This window comes from Elaeis guineensis, chromosome 4, assembly GCF_000442705.2.
Source record: "Elaeis guineensis isolate ETL-2024a chromosome 4, EG11, whole genome shotgun sequence".
NCBI classification, from domain to species: domain Eukaryota; kingdom Viridiplantae; phylum Streptophyta; class Magnoliopsida; order Arecales; family Arecaceae; genus Elaeis; species Elaeis guineensis.
Window position 1 is genome coordinate 93,107,559 of NC_025996.2, and position 17,339 is coordinate 93,124,897.

Genomic DNA, 17,339 nt, shown 5'->3' on the forward strand with positions numbered 1-17,339 from the left:
AAATGGTGAAGGCATACGTTAGGTTAGCTGCTACCCTTGCTAAAGACCATCCCACAGCCCTAGCTCCTCTCATGCTAGCCTATATCTCTACTAGGGCCTTAGAGAAATCACCTCCAAGCATTGAGGATGTGAAGGTCCTCTTTAGATGCTCTAGATTGGTTATACGCATACTTCCCATAAACCTGTCCATGAGACTGATATTGTTCCCATCAATCTCTAATATGTTCACGTGCAAGCCCTTCTCAGAACCACTTCTGGCTCTTATATGAGGGTCCCTCTTGTCAAGGTGTAAATCTCTTATTTACTCCATTCTCTGAAGCCTACCTAGTTAGTTTCCCGAAGCCTGATATATCCTCATCAGAGACCGAAGTTGTGGGACTTCTATGGAGAGACTTCTTAGTTCCCTGGGATCTCCATGTTGGCTCAATTATTGATAGATCAGTCAACAATAAATGCTCTATTAAGTATTACTCCCCCAACTTTTTTGCTTACCAGTTCAGTCTAGTCTAGAGCGTCCTTTGTTTGCCTCTGTATTCTCTAAATGCCTCGCTTACTGATCTGCTTCTCATTTTTGAGTCGCATCAATCGAGTTAGTAGACTCTATGAACAGCTATGTCTGGACTACCATTTTATCTCTTTTGACCTTTGGCCTAGCACAACTGAAGAATTTCTAGATTGGTGGGATGTTCACATAACCAACATCCAAAAGGAGCACACTACCGCTGATTTCAGTCGTATCGACATCGGCTCTCTTGATTCAACAACTGATATACCCTCCAGTTCGCAATGGACCAACAGCAAGTCTTCAGCACCCATAGGTAAGACTCCAGCTCCGATCAAGGGAAAAGGCATGCATACCCTTCTAACCAAACTGAATTGCTCTATTTAGTGACATAGTTGTAATCATTTCTGACTGATTCTCATCCTTGCATCTCTTTCTCTGACTCCAATTCAGCCAATATCAAAGACCAAGATCCCTACCCTGACAAAGATAAAGGCAGAGGTTCTTGACATGGTGGCTGAATAAGATGCCCCATAATGGTGAGTGGGGCTACACCTTCTAAGTTTGTTGTGGTATTAAACACTTAAAAGAATCATTCGACGTTGCTGCCAATACAGTGGACTTGCCAAAGGCTGAACCTTCTGAAAATCTGGCCAACTCAATGAAGTTAACTCATTTTCTCGGTCTCCACATTGATAAACACTTAATTTAAGTCATTTAAAACAAAAAATTATATTTAATTTATTTTATTTATTAAGAATTTGATGTTTCTTTTTATGTTTTACCGGAAAGGTGATCGCCGATACAAAGAGTCCGATTCGCAGATCAAAAAGACTCAAGTTTGAAGAAAATTGGACTTAAAACAAAATTAAAATAAAAGAAGGACGCATACGGTATTATAGAAAATGAAGATACTATGCAAGGAACCCAAAAAGAATATAGGCGTCATTTTAAAGAAACAAAAGTTTCTTTTTGTAAATCAAAAAGGAGCGTTTCCTAACAGCTAGCGCGGCGGTGTGCGAGCGCGGCGGTGTGCGGGTGCGGGCGCATGGCATGGCGGGTGCGCGGAGAGTTGGGCTGGCGGACACAGTGGTGAACAGACGGACGGCAGATGGATCTGAAAATTAAAGGAAAAAAATATAATACTTGGAAATACTTCAGGAGGAAGAATTTGTATTTTCTTTATCTGCTTGTGATCTTTCCATCTCATCCTACCTACGTAGTGAGTAGAGTTATTTTTGGTGCTATCAACGACTACGCATCAAATTTTGGCGCCGTTGCCGGGACCTTGGCACGATTGAATTAAAAAAAAAAAAGCCACTGACATTTCATAACACTTAACTAAAATAGCGTAACCTCAAATATAAAAATTTCTAACTTGATTGGACATCTTGTTTCTTTGCATTGCATCTCCATAATTAACTTTAAGGACGCAACCCATTAACTAAGATAAGGTGGGGATTTGATCACCCTTTCTTGGCCCACAAATCACTCCCTTGTATTTGCATAACCTAGACCTTAATCTAAATTAATTAGACGTTGACCCCTAAGGATTTCGAGCTCATTAGGACAAGTGACCCTGCGAGTTGAACCAGGTTAGACTTGGTCAGCTAGCTGATGTCTAGGCAAGTGGTTTGTGGGACGATTGGGCCCGAAGGAAGGTGGTTTTTAATTGTTTCCGTTCGCTGACCTGACCAATTTAATTGGTGTCTAAGGAAAGCAACGGGGGGACTCCCACCAACCTTACACTTATCTGGCCAGTTGGTTGGTCAAGCTCCAACTTGGAAGGCTTGAAGGCTAACTACAGTTAGGAGCTATCTAGAACTAGGGTAACTTTAGGATAGAGAGTCCACTGCGTGCTAACTTGATTGTAATTAAAATCTAACCACAACTAATTCTTCTATTAGTTTTAGGACTTCTTAGGATCTCTTCTTTAGAACTCTTTTCTCTCTTCTCTTCTCCTTTTAATAAAAAAAAAAAAAAAATCCTTAACAGACTAGGATAGTCCTACATAGACCTTTTAGTTGCATGTTAGGTCGACGATCACTAAAACCCGACTTGCAACCATTAGACGAAGAATTAGAAAAGACTCTTAGGACTATCCGAGTTAGAAACATGGCTGCACCTGGTGAGGCTAATCCTCCACGCTCATTGAGAGAATATTTCACTCCATCCTCGTATACCTACTCTCCATGCATTCAAGCACCTCCAGTAGAAGCTACCCAATATGAGATTAAGTCTAGCATTATTCAAATGTTGCCATCATTCTATGGACTTAGTAACGAGGACCCATACAAACACTTAGATGAATTTCTTGAAATTTGTTCCACAGTAAAAATCCAAAACTTCTCCGATGATGCCCTTAGGTTGAAACTGTTCCCTTTCTCACTTAAGGACAAAGCCAAGCATTGGTTAAACTCCTTAGACTCTATAACCATTTCAACTTGGGAACATCTTCAGAGAGAATTTCTCAAAAAATACTTTCCAATTGGAAAAACAAATCAAATTAGAAAAGCTATCACTAGTTTTTCCAATTGAGGGTGAACTTTTTCATGAGACATGGAAAAGGTTAAGGGACCTCATTTGTAAATGTCCACACCATGCTGTCCCTAAATGGCAACTTTGTCAGTGTTTTTATGATGGTCTATCGGAGAAACACCGACAAATGGTTGATGCATCATGTGGTGGGACATTCATGCTAAAGAGTGAGGATGAAGCCTGGCAGCTCTTTGAAACATTTAGTGAGAATTTCCTACATCAGATGTCTGCCACCTCTAGAGAACAACCCATGCTTCAACAAAAAAGAAGTGGAATTTATCAGATTGGAAATGTCATAGATATCCACAGTAAGATAGATGAACTGTCCCAAAAATTAGACCATCTTCTAAATACTGGACAATCCCCGATTCCACCTAACCAATCCAAGAAGTTTGTGCATTGTGTGCAAGTCTGAACCATTTTGTTAGTGAATGCCCAGCCGCACCTCAATTTTCTGAGTTTGTGCACGAGCAGGTTCAGCAAGCTCAAGTCCAACAAGCTCGCAGACCAGAAAACGATCCATATTCGAACACTTATAACCCCGGCTGGAGAAACCATCCAATTTTTTCCTGGAGACCACAACCAGTGGTTGGCCCTGTCGCACCTCAACCTCAATATCAGGACCCAACATATAGGCATGGACCATACCATCAATTTCAAAATACTCCTCAACCGTCTACTACTGGTCACAGCTCAGCTTTTGAAGAAAAAGTTCTGAAAGTACTAGAATGATTAAAGTCAACACTCAGACCCTTAACTCCCACACACAATCCATTGCTAAGCTAGAGACCTAAATAGGTCAACTAGCGACTGCATTCAGTAGGAGGGAAGGAGGAAAATTACCTAGCCAACCCGAGAGCAACCCAAGAGGGCAATTTGTGATTGAGAGCTCTAATACCCAGAACTTTTTCTGAACATGCCAAATCAATCATGACTCTGAGAAGTGGGAAGGTCATTAAACACACTAGTAAAACCAATGAGACCGACCCTAAACCTCTAACCGAAGCCAAATCACTCAAGAACAAGGAGGACTTAAAATAGAAATGAACCAACTGCATTGGAATCATCTTACTTGCCTAAAGCCCCATTTTCGGATGCCCTGAAAATCCTATTCCTGCAGATAAGAAGGGAGGAAGACTCGACGAGATGTTGGAATTGCTTAAGCAAGTCCAAATTAATCTTCCCCTTCTAGACGCAATCAAACAGGTCCCTGCTTATGTCAAATTTTTGAAGGATTTGTGCACCCAAAAACGTAAATCTAGATTATAAATCTCAAAGAAAGTACACCTCACTGAACAGGCTAGTTCTGTCTTCCAGCATGCCACTCCTCCAAAGCTTAAGACCCAGGAGCCCCCATCATTTCCTGTGTTATAGGAATTATCGCATTGAAAAAGCTCTTCTGGACTTAGGGCAAGTGTGAATCTTTTACCTAGTTCGGTGTATGAACTTTTTGGATTCGGAGAACTGAAACCCACATCAGTCACACTGCAATTAGCCGACAGATCAATTAAAGAACCACGTGGAATGCTTGAGGATGTTTTGGTCAAGTAGATGAGTTTTACTTTCCAGTTGATTTTTTGGTTCTCACATGGAACTAAGTGCAACCCAAGATAAATTCCCATTATCTTAAGACGACCCTTCCTAGCTACGGCAAATGCATGCATTAATTGTAGGATAGGAGTCATGGACGTATCATTTGGGAATAAAAAACTGAGACTGAATGTGTTTGGTGCTTCCCAAGGACCATCAATAGATAGTTGCTTCAAAGTAGATAACTAGAAGACATTATAGAAGATGCAACACCTACAATTCTAGCACCAGACCCCTTAGATACTTGCTTGGTTCACTTTGGAGTATATGACTTTGAGGGATATATGAAAGAAGTTAACACCCTGTTGGATACACCACACGAAAAAACCACTCCTCCATGGACAATCAAGTATGAGCCATTGCCCAATTAGCCAGTACACCAATAGTCCCATCTTTAGAATCACCACCTACGTTAGAATTGAAACCCCTTCCTGCTACGCTCAAGTATGTATTTCTAGGACCCAATGACATCCTCCCGACAATCATTGCATTAGACTTGACCCCTAATCAGGAAGCACAATTGGTTGGTATTCTGAAGGAACACAAAGAGGCTATCGGTTGGTCCATTGCCGATTTAAAAGGAATTGACCCCTCCATTTGCATGCACCATATTCATTTTGAGGCAAATGCCAAACCCCATCGAGATATGCAGAGGAGATTGAACCCAAACATGCATGAAGTAGTAAAGAAAGAGGTGGTAAAGTGGTTAGATGCTGGAATCATCTACCCCATATCCGATACTAAATGGGTCAGTCCCACTCAAGTAGTACCTAAGAAATCAGGTATTACTGTGGTTGAGAACGAAGAAGGTGAACTGCTTCCCACTCGTATATCATCTGGATGGCGAGTATGCATAGATTATAGAAAACTAAATGCCGTTACTAGGAAGGACCATTTTCCATTGCCCTTCATCGACCAAATCTTAGAACGATTAGCAGGACAAAATTTCTTCTATTTTCTTGATGGTTATTCAGGGTACAATCAAGTACCTGTATTTTCGGATGACCAAGAAAAGACTACCTTCACCTGCCCCTATGGCACCTTCGTTTTCGGCGTATGCCATTCGAGCACTGCAATGCACCCGCTACATTTCAACGGTACATACTGGCCATTTTTTCGGATATGGTGGACAAATGTCTTGAAGTTTTTATGGATGATTTTTCTGTGTTTGGAACCACCTTTGAGGATTGTCTCCATAATTTTTTCAAAGTTCTTAAACGGTGTATGGAGACAAATCTCGTCCTAAGTTGGGAAAAGAGCCATTTCATGGTGCGGAAAGGAATTGTATTAGGACATTATTTCTGAAAGAGGGATTGAGGTAGATAAAGCCAAAGTTGAGGTCATTTCAAAACTACCACCCCTACTTCGGTCGACAAATTCGGTCCTTCTTAGGTCATGCCCGATTTTATAGACGCTTCATCAAAGACTTTAGCAAGATTTCAAGACCCCTGTGCAATCTGTTGGCCAAGGACACACCATTTGTCTTTGACGAAGATTGTTTGAAAGCATTCAACACATTACGAACAGCCCTGACAACAGCACCCATAATAAAACCCCCTGACTGGTCTATTTCATTTGAGATTATGTGTGATGCCTCTGACTTTGCAATAGGTGCCGTCTTAGATCAAAAAATCAATAAGGAGCCACATGTAATCTATTATGCTAGCAAGACTCTTTCCGATGTCCAATTAAACTACACCACAACAGAAAAAGACTACTAGCAGAGTGTTCGCCTTGAAAAATTTCGCTCATATCTATTAGGGTCTAAGGTTATAGTTTACTCTGATCATGCGGCTCTGAAATATCTCCTCTCAAAGAAAGATACTAAACCGTGTTTGATCAAATGGATCCTTCTTTTACAAGAATTTGATCTGAAATCCGAGATAAGAAGGGTTCCGAGAATGTGGTAGCTGATCACATCTCCAGGATCTTAGTTGAACACACGATAGGCATAGATGAGGTCAAGAGAAATTTTCTGACGAACAACTTTTCGCAATCTCCTCTAGCCATCCTCCATGGTTTGCCCATTTTGTCAATTACTTGTCAACAGGACAAGTACCTTCTCACTGGACAAAACAAGAAAAGGATCGATTTTTCTCGCAAATTAAACATTATTTCTTGGAGGAACCTGAATTATTCAAATACTGTCTTGACCAAGTTATTCGCCGTTGTGTCCTCGAGAGTGAATTTCAAAGCATTCTCACTTTTTGCCATTCTTCGGCATGTGGGGACATTTTAGTGGAAGAAAAACTGCAGCAAAAGTGCTGCAGAGTGAATTTTATTGGCCAACGCTTTTCAAGGATGCACATGAATTTGGCCGAAGTTGTTTGCAATGTCAGCAAACAGAAATTTATCCAAGAAGGATATGATGCCGCTGACCCCCATTTTAGTAGTAGAAATCTTCGATGTTTGGGGGATTGATTTCATGGGACCTTTTCCAGCCTCATTTGGATTCGAATATATTTTGGTGGCAGTTGATTACTAGTCAAAATGGGTGGAGGCAATAGCTACACGGACTAATGATAATAAAGTTGTAACTAGTTTTATCCAACGAAACATCATTAGTCGATTTGGCTTCCAAGGATGATCATTAGTGATGGGGGGACTCATTTTACGAATAAACATTTTGAAGCACTTATGAAAAAATATAATATTACATACAAAGTGGCCACACCATATCACCCCCAAACTAATGGTCAGGTAGAGGTGTCAAATAGGGAGATTAAACATATCCTAGAAAAGACGGTTAGGCCCAATAGAAAGGATTGGTCTCTTCACTTAGATGATGCATTATGGGCTTACCGTACAGTTTTAAAACCCCTATCGGTATGTCACCCTACCGACTAGTTTATGGCAAAGCTTGCCATCTGCCGGTTGAATTAGAACATCGTGCACTCTGGGCCATACGAATGTTTAATTTTAACATGAAGAATGCAGGTTCTAATCGAAGGTTGCAAATCAATGAACTGGAAGAACTTCGCAACGATGCATACGAGAGTTCACGAATTTACAAGGCTCGAACCAAAGTATTTCATGACAAATATATCTCTAGAAAATCGTTTGAGCTAAATCAAAAGGTATGGCTTTTCAATTCCAGGTTACGCCTTTTTCTCGGTAAACTTCGATCCCGATGGGATAGATCTTTCATTGTCACACAAATATTCCCACATGGAGCAATTGAAATTCATGACCCCCAGAATGGCAATACATTTAAGGTAAACGGTCAACGTCTGAAGCCATAAGTAGATGAAATTGCACATAAAAAATGAATCGACACCATCTATCTGTGTGATCTACTTTATAATGAATAATAAACTTGACGTCTGACTGAAGACGTAAAACTTAGCACTTGTTGGGAGGCAACCCAACAATTTCATATTTTTTTTACTTTACTGCAGCTGCAGGAATTTAGAACAAGAGCTTATTAATCAATGAAGCTATCTTCAACTTCCGAAGCAAAATTATCCCAGGTGCACTCTCTCCTTTTATTTTCTTTGCTTTCTACTCCATTGAGGACAATGTAGATTAAGTTGGGGGGGAAGGAAATTAATCAAATCCTCGAGTATGGTCAGAAATAATTAGTTTTGTGTATCCGAATGTTATTTTTATTAAGAGTCAATTAGGCATCCTAATCAATGAATGATTAACGGTCAAAATAATTTTAGAGATACTGAGGAATAAATTATTAAGAAAACCCAATGAATGGTAGGGTTTAGACTAGACCAAATTTTAGGAGTATTCTACAATCTTTTTTTTACTGATCTCAATAAAGAATCTGCTTCATGAGAGATTGGGTGGAAAGGTCGAGGTATGTAAAAAATTCTCTTTAAAATTTTTATTTAAAAAAAAAACACATTAGTTTCCTACTGAGTAATCGGGCCCCTTCGCCTAAGTAAGCATTGTGGTTTGTGTAAAAAGGTGGACAATGTTAAAAAAAAAAATAGTGGATAATAAGGGGACTAAATTACAAGAAGATAATAAATCTCTCTTACATTAAGTTAGAGGATTTAAAGAGTAAAGTGGGGAGTTGGTGAAAGAAAAGCTCTTGAAATTTCTTTAGTTAATACTCAGTCACTAATTGGGTCAAATTGATAATCCAATGAAGTATCTCTTTAATGGTCTGACCAGGTATCATCTACCTTTTGGGATGCCTAACCTAACTTTTTATTCAAGACCGAATCGGTACATAATGCTGATATATCTATTTTACTCGAGGACGAGCAAAATTCAAGTTGGGGGTGTGATAAACACTTAATTTCAGTTATTTAAAGCAGAAAATTATATTTAATTTATTTTATTTATTAAGAATTTGATGCTTCTTTTTATATTTTACAGGAAAGGTGATCGCCGATACAAAGAGTCTGATTCGCAGATCAAAAAGACTCAGTTTGAAGAAAATTGGATTTAAAACAAAATTAAAATAAAAGGACGCATACGGTATTATAGAAAATGAAGATACTATGCAAGAAACCCAAAAAGGATATAGACGTCATTTTAAAGAAACAAAAGTTTCTTTTTGTAAATCAAAAAGGAGTGTTTCCTAACAGCTAGCGCGGCAGCAGTGCGAGCGCGGCAGCAGTGCAAACGCGGGGGTATGCGAGCGCGGCGGTAGTGCGAGCGCGGCGATGTGCGGGCGCGCGGCATGGCGAGTGCGGGAGAGTTGGGCTGGCGGACAGTGGCGAACAAACGGACGGCAGATGGATCTGAAAATTAAAGAAAAAAAATATAATACTTGAAAATACTTCAAGAGGAAGAATTTGTATTTTCTTTATCTGCTTGTGATCTTTCCATCTCATCCTACCTACATAGTGAGTAGAGTTATTTTTGGTGCTATCAACGACTACGCATCACACATCCTATCAATCTCCAAGAGCCTTGAGTATCAAGCAACCTTTGGATCTCATGACCCATGTAGCTGCTACACTTTGACCCAATAAATTTGGGCCTCTTTTTACCCCAACTTTATCCACATCTTTGAGAGAATGATTATTCAGCTCTTCAACCATCAGCCATGAAGTATTACTTAATTACAATTATAATAGTATTCCCTCAATTATTGAGCTAAATCTTTCTTGTAGGGTCTCAGCAGTCACTATATCTTCTAGTCCTTGGCTAGTACTAAAGCCAAGTTACTAGTCCAATCAAACAATGCTTGAGTCGATCACTCATCACCGAACACCACTACGATAGCGAGCATGGCTAAGAAGCATTCTTACCACCTCAATCAGCGAACCAATTTCTTCAGAGTATGGCCAAATTTTGAGATGTAATATCAACCCTTCAGCCATGGAATGTCGTAGTGGACCACTGCCACACCCTATACTAAACTGTACCTAAGCAGAATTGATATGGTTCAGCCCTACTTTTCGAAAAACATGCCGAGCCAGCTGGAACCAGTCCGAACTGCCTGATTTGGGCCAGTGCGCAGCCGAACCGCCCAATATGTTCCGATTTGGGTTGGTTCACCCATAACTCTAATAAGAGTGATGGTAAATGACCTGAAAAGGACATTTCCTCTTTTTTTCGACATCCCCCCTCGCAAAATCAAAAAATAGCTTGAAAACAAGAGAAAACATCAGATTAAAGGTATATAACCTTCTCCCCCATCTTCCCTCTTTTTTTTGAAAATAGAAATTCTCTGAAATTAGAAAAATAAGGGAAGATCATGCCAAAATTTTTGATTTTGGCATAATTTTATTATATGTTATAGATCTATAGATGATCAATAATTTTCATAAAGTACATAATTTCTAAATTTAAAAATAAAATTTTGAATTAAAAATATTTTAAAAAATAAAATTCAAAAATAACTATAAAATCAGAATATTGTTTAAAAGCATGCAAGGTACTCTTAACATAAATTTGGTGTCCGTTTATGAAAATTTTCATGCATCATATGCATTAATAGCTTAAGCTTAAATTTTAATAAAAATAATAAATAAGTAGCTTTTCATGCATGCCCAGAGGCTTAGAAAACTAACTGTAGAAACTGTTGTAGGGTCCTACATGGATCTATGCTATTAATTTTCCAAACTTTTTGAATTTAAAATATTTTTAATTTAAATAATTAATAAAAAAATATGAAATTAATTCAAAAGATTATGTAAAATTAACACTACGTACTAGATAATTTAGAAGTATTTATGAGATGCAAAACATATTTTCAAAATTTATGATATCTAAAATTATTTTTTAATTACAAATTAATTAAAAATAGAAATAATTATGAAAAATTATAATTACAAATTTTTTGAAGTAGAAAATATATTTTTCTTAAGACAACAAAATTTTATTATATTTACAAAATTATTAAACTTACATGCTTAATCTTGCAGGATTGGATCCATCGAGAAAAAACCCAAAGCATGATATTGGTTAAGACCATGGGCAAATACTATTGGATCAACACCACTGAAAATGTAACTAGTGCAACACAAAATTCGAGAGATAATTAGGTTGAAGCAGTACTTGACTAGTGGTTACCCCGATGTAGCTATGTATCGAAATATTGAGATCCGACATCTAATGAAGTACTTCATTGATTTCAAAGCAGTGAAGGAGGGCTTCGAAGGTGGAGGTGGCCTATTGAGCTGCAGAGCCACCTTCCTCTCACTCCAAGAGTCGAAGGTCTGCTCCAGATGACAAGGCACTAATCCAGACTGCCATTGATGCGAGCTTAAAATATTAGTAGCAGCTTGAGGAGTTAGCTTGGTATGGGACTTTATTTGGACCATCATGCTATGAGTTTGGATTGGACTATGCGATCGCTAGGTGAGAGTCAGAGTTCAAGACTTCAGTTAGGGAAAGCATCAGTAGAGCTGGTGTCCGTATTGCATCTATGCTGGAAGCTTTTCGCAATAGAAAGAAGTCCTTTAGAGATATTCCACCAAGTGCTACTATCCACGACTTGGATCCACATGCCTTCCCTAGCAAAAATTCAAAACAACGGAGAATTAACAGTATGTTGAAAGACAAAAAAATATTGGATCTTAATTTTACTTCAGCCACATACTAGCGAATATAGTAGGCGGCACATTATCGCTCTGTCATTGCATCATACAGGCTGTCAGACTGGATATAGATCCTCTAAGATCGAAGGACATCTACCGTGAGCTTCTTGACGACAAAGAGTTAAAAAAATGGATTGCATCCTATTAGAACAACTGGCGCATATATGGAGTGACGGTGATGTGTGATGGTTGAATCGATTCTACTAAATGGAACATCAACATTTTTGACATATTGTAATGGAAAAGTATTTTTTCATAAGTCAATTGATGCTTCTAATCAGGTGTACGAGTACATGAGATTGATGTATGAGGTGATTAAACAGATAGGAGAGCAAAATGTTGTGCAGGCTGTCACCGATAATAGACCACAATACAGAACCATAGAGGAGATCCTGATGGAGTGGCGACCATAAATTTATTGGACCCTATATACTGCATATTGTATCGACCTCATGTTGATGGATATCTGGAAGCTTCATAGAGTGCAACAAACAATGAAATCAGCATAGAGTATCACCAAATTCATCTACAACTATATATGAATCCTGTCATTGATGCAGAGATACACAGAGGGAGAGTCCTGAGACTGAATTTGACACGGTTGGCTATAAACTACATAACACTTGATAGATTTCTTGATAAGAAAAAAATGCTTGCATCAAATATTTGCCATTGCAAGTGGTAGGAGAGTAGGTATGTAAGCACCGACAATAGAGTCATGTCAAGGATTTAGTGATGAGGCAGACATTCTAAATGAGGATCGAGAAGATAGTGAAGACTATCAAGCTTTTATATGAGATTCTTTGGTAGTGACAGATATCCCCAGATGGACTTCTTATATCATATAATGAAGAGTGCAAAGAATCAAATCAGGATGGCAGATCCAAAATATAACCAGAAGTACATTAGCATTATTAAGCGATAATGGGACTACCAAAAAGATAGGAACTTGCATCAAGCAAAAAAGAAATCAATGCTCTAAAAATTATTGCTTTTGTACTTGTACAACTTTAACTAAATAATTACAAAATCAATCTGTAGCTTACCACTTGAACTTGAGGTTCCAGTGTATCGTACCTAGAATAGACATGGATGAGGAAGTTTTGACCACCCTCCATCCTTTCCAAGCGTGATTTCTATGTTATGTATGGTCGTACCTAAGGACATATCGATTGAAATAGATTCTTCTTTTTTATCAATAAAAGTCCTTTCCAAATTGTACAAGCTTCTTTCAAAGTATACAGCTTTCTATACGTATATGATGATATCTAGACAAATGGATCTTATATGAATCATATAATGAAGTACCATATAAGTGGATATATAGGAATCAAAATCTGTCGAATCATTCATTTTATGATCTTCTACATCCTAGGTCTCCCCATTCTGTCATCTAGCTTATGTTCTTCATGTAACATTCAAATCGAATGACTCTATAAAATTACGTCCATACTTCCACATATTATGGATAATGTAGGAGACATCTCTCTTTTTCCCTCGGGGATCTTAAGTACCACTACTTAGCTTTCAATTCACCTCTGACCATCAAATTAAATGTGAATAACCCGTCCTCCCTTTGAAACTACAGGCGCTTCCGGTTCTGTGAGTGCTTCAAACATAATGTGATATATAAGATGAAACTTGGTCCAAAAACCGCATCCATGTTTGGAAGAGGTAGGTTAGGTGGTACATTTTTGTTAACCCTATCTTCAACTAATAACATATTATAACAAGTATATTTTTCACAAACGAAAATATTTAGGGAGGGCATTGAAAGTTTCAGAGACATCAGCTGTCCCAATCAAACACAAGATGAATCCAACTAGATTAAATATCAACGACGACAACTCTTATTTGACATCGTATGCTATCGATATGATACATTATGATAGTCTTATACGTAATTTTGCTCAATACTTTTGCAGCTGAATGGAAGATTCATTTGGTTTATCGGCAAGAAATATGAAGCAACTTGCCATTAGATCCTTTCTCAAACACTCCATGAGTGGCTATGAGCGCAATTCGTTAATCTTCGCCCTTATCTACAACTAGCAGAGGAACAGTCTGACATAGAGATGCGTCAACGACCTTGTATATGTTCACTACAATCTAAGGTTGAGGTTGAAATGCATTCAAAAAGAGTTGAGTTCAAGTACTTGGATCTGACTGCGGATGCATTTGTTCATGATGAGAAAGATTTGATGATTGGATGGATTATGGGCCAATAGTAGAAGCTGGAGCTTGATGAGCCAAGATCGCCTCCACAACCAGCCAATTTTATAGCTAGTGAGGTTCGACTGGATGCTAAGCAATGGGCTATCAGCAACATTCCATGTAGATTTTCAGTTGATCAGCCACAGCCAGAGGGGCACTAAGGAGTCATTCATCACATGACTCCATGTCCAAGACATTCTCATAGAGATTTGACCGAAAGATGCTTAGACGAGGTTGGCACGCTAGACGATCATCTCAGAGAGTAGGACATCCATCCGCGTAGCATAGCCGATCAAAGCAAGATAGGAAAGGAGGGTAGGTAGTTGTTCAACACAGAGACAAAAGAAAAGAAAAAAACAATTGCAGGCCCAATGGAGAGAGTGGAGATAGTTCACTTAGAATCAGACACTAGGGAGAGCAAGGATGATAGTTCTGATAGTATTGGATCTGGTGGTCAAAAAAGGAGTGGAGTATGGGAGACCACCGTATATGAGATGCAGCTATAGAGTGGTCTTCGATTCACTAGTGAGTCCAGTTTATGCATGTCATACAAGATAAGGATCACGGTGCACGAGTTAGTAAAGCTCGCAAGGATATGATTGCATATTTGCAACAGGCCCCTCAAGATCATTCAAAATACGATGTAGCTGCAGATGACCTCGTACGTAGATTAAGATCCATGGATGTGTTAAGTTCATCATCGTATTCTGGATTCTTTTGTCCATAGCCACAAACAACTTATGATCCATATGGATAAGGGTATGGTGCATTCGAGACATCTTCGAAGGGCTACCATCCTATGCAATCAAAGCTAGAACTTCAACGAGAGATCTAAAGCCGATTACAATCTAACGTGCATACCTTATGGGATGAGCATATAAAACTATAATGCCACTTGGATAGAGGGATGGATTGATGTTTCTCCTAAGTATAAATGTTGGCACTCAACAAGATTCTAGATCTTGATATACATATTTTAAATATACACAATCGATTGTATCATTTTAGAATTATATATTATTAATTGATTTAAGCATATTAAAGTTCAATAATACCATATCCTTGGAAGGTTGTCCCTAAAGATCAGTATCACGGATGATTAAGGGGGTACTGGAGTGATAGAAATATCAATAGCATCAAAAAAACATTAATTCAGGCTTAAGATCATTCATAAAACCAAAAAACTTTACTAAAGACCTTAAAAACAAAAAAAAAAAAGAAAAACAAAAAATTGGCATGCCAATTTAAACTGGCATGCAAAGCTATACTATGTTGGTACAATACCATACAGAATCGATATAGATCCCGATATCGGTTCGGCGATCCTTGCCTTCAGCATTCGAACTACCTCTAGGCAACATAGGCCGATGATCTTCAATGCTGGCTAGCCAAAAATTTTTGATATTCACCATCCACTAGCTAACATAAAAGAACCGAATTGAGACTCTTGAAGTAGAACTGACTAATATCCACTAAGAAGAGCAACTTCTAGAGAAAGAACAAGAGTAGCTTGCAAGCTAGCATCTAAACCTCTCTAGCAGAAGTTGGAAAGACTAAAGAGAGTTATGAAAGGCCTGTAGAGTAGAATCCATTATAGTAGGGCATTGACGTCTGTATTGGCCTCTTGGTCAACTTTCGTGGAATTCCTTCTTGTATATGATACATAATACTACTTATTTGTTCCACTTTCAAACTGAATTTATCACTTATCCAATCTTCTAGTAGCTTTTTATGTAGCACTAAGATCCAAACTATCTATAGTTCAAATTAGGGTTTGAAATTATTCGTACCATCAGGTATCCGGCCAAATCAACCCTTGCATTTGTTAGATGTATGTCCTAGAAATCAATTGTTGGCTGACACATTGTTCATTCTATGACATAAATTTATACTTAAACTATTGACTTAATCAATAAAGGGCAAATTTTCTTTTTTCATTCAAGTGTTATGTGTCCTTGAATTGTTTTTGAAATTGACGTTACGATACATATTCTCAACTATTGAGAATTAGAGACATGTATGATCGATTCCTAAATTGCTCCTGATCATAGGATAGTCATGAGACGGTATCCATCCAGATAGACTGGCACACGGTTCACTTCTTTCAAGATAGATGAGTCTCTAATCTACAGTATAGAGATACTGAGTGGCAAGCATGAGTAGTTGTTAGAGAACTAGTACTGAGTGTGACCATATGAGAGATCACATGAATTTCTATCCAATCGTCAGTGATCATCTCGATACTATAGTTGTGTAACTGATCCTTTGACCTACGGTATCACAGTTACTCACAGTAAGACTGCTATAGTTTGACTACACATAAGCATTAACTCAATTATGAGTTTTTGCAGTGGATATTGACTTCAGTTGGTTGAGCTATAGGAGCAAGATGTGCATCTAGATGGGATCTATCGATTTTGATAGAGAAGAATAGTCCTATAAGATTTGAAAAGCTGAATCCATAAGTCTATGGCCATAGCAATATGATTAATGAAAAGAGTTTTTATTTGGAATCACTATTGGACTCGAGCTGATTGAATCTATCATATGATTAATGATGAGGTTTGACGATTTATCCATGAGCTGCCATCTAGTCGGAACTCACGATAGAGGGACTATATTACACATTAACTACACTTAGATATTTTTCGATTCTGTTGGGTTGCTACTATATTGCTAGATGTCACTGATGGATTGTGAGAGCTCAATAGGATCGTTCTAGATCAATGATCCTTATCGAGTCAGAGTGAACTGTTCCGATCCTTATCTTCTAGCACCGAATACAACACTTAGTCTGCCAAACACCCTCTAATGGTTGAACATGTCCTCTTCTCCAAGGACATCCATTGCCTATCCATCATTTCATCTGGCCTCTCTTCCAACACCAAATCCAACTTGTGTTGGACCAACAAATCTTTCACCCTAACCTTCTACATAGAGACGCTCACTTCCCATCAAACTTTTCGAAATCAACCTTGATGCTACTTCCGATGGTTGGATCCTACCAAAAACGCAGCAATCCACAAGATGGATCTGAGAAAATATCTTGGAAGAGGTGTGCTGCAGAATTTCAATTTGAAGATCTTCCTTGCTTCTGGCTTCTTCCTCCTTTCCACACGAGACCAGCTCTGATACCAATTGTTGAAGCACTTCCTAGGAGGCATGGAGATCTAGAACCAGCAGCAAATCACCAAGAAGGGGCGGTAAGGCTTGGATGCTAGGAAGCTTGGGGCAGCCAAGAAACCCTAGGTGCTAGGGTTTCTTGCTTCCAAATAAGGCAAGTGGAGCAAGGGGGGCAGCTAGGGTTTCTCCAAAAGAGGAGGCGGCCACAAGACAGAGAGAGAGAGAGGAGAGAGAGAGTTGGAAGAAAAATGGTCTCATTCACCTAATCAAAAATGATTACATCCACATATATGTGTACAAATTAGCTCTCAAATTTCAGCCCCCCTGAAATTTGACTCAACCCAAACAACTCCCAATGCTAA

The 17,339-nt window shown here is 38.6% G+C and overlaps 1 protein-coding gene and 1 non-coding gene across 5 annotated transcripts in view; both read right to left on the minus strand.

Moving 5' to 3' along the window:
* The window catches only part of LOC105034955 (PH, RCC1 and FYVE domains-containing protein 1), a 103,952-nt gene that overhangs the window by 8,793 nt on the left and 77,820 nt on the right, over positions 1-17,339 (minus strand). The gene's annotated exons all lie outside the window — the stretch shown is intronic.
* Positions 3,006-3,109, minus strand: LOC140857669 (small nucleolar RNA R71). Its single transcript, XR_012141163.1, has one exon. It is a non-coding gene; the product is annotated as a small nucleolar RNA R71 (small nucleolar RNA).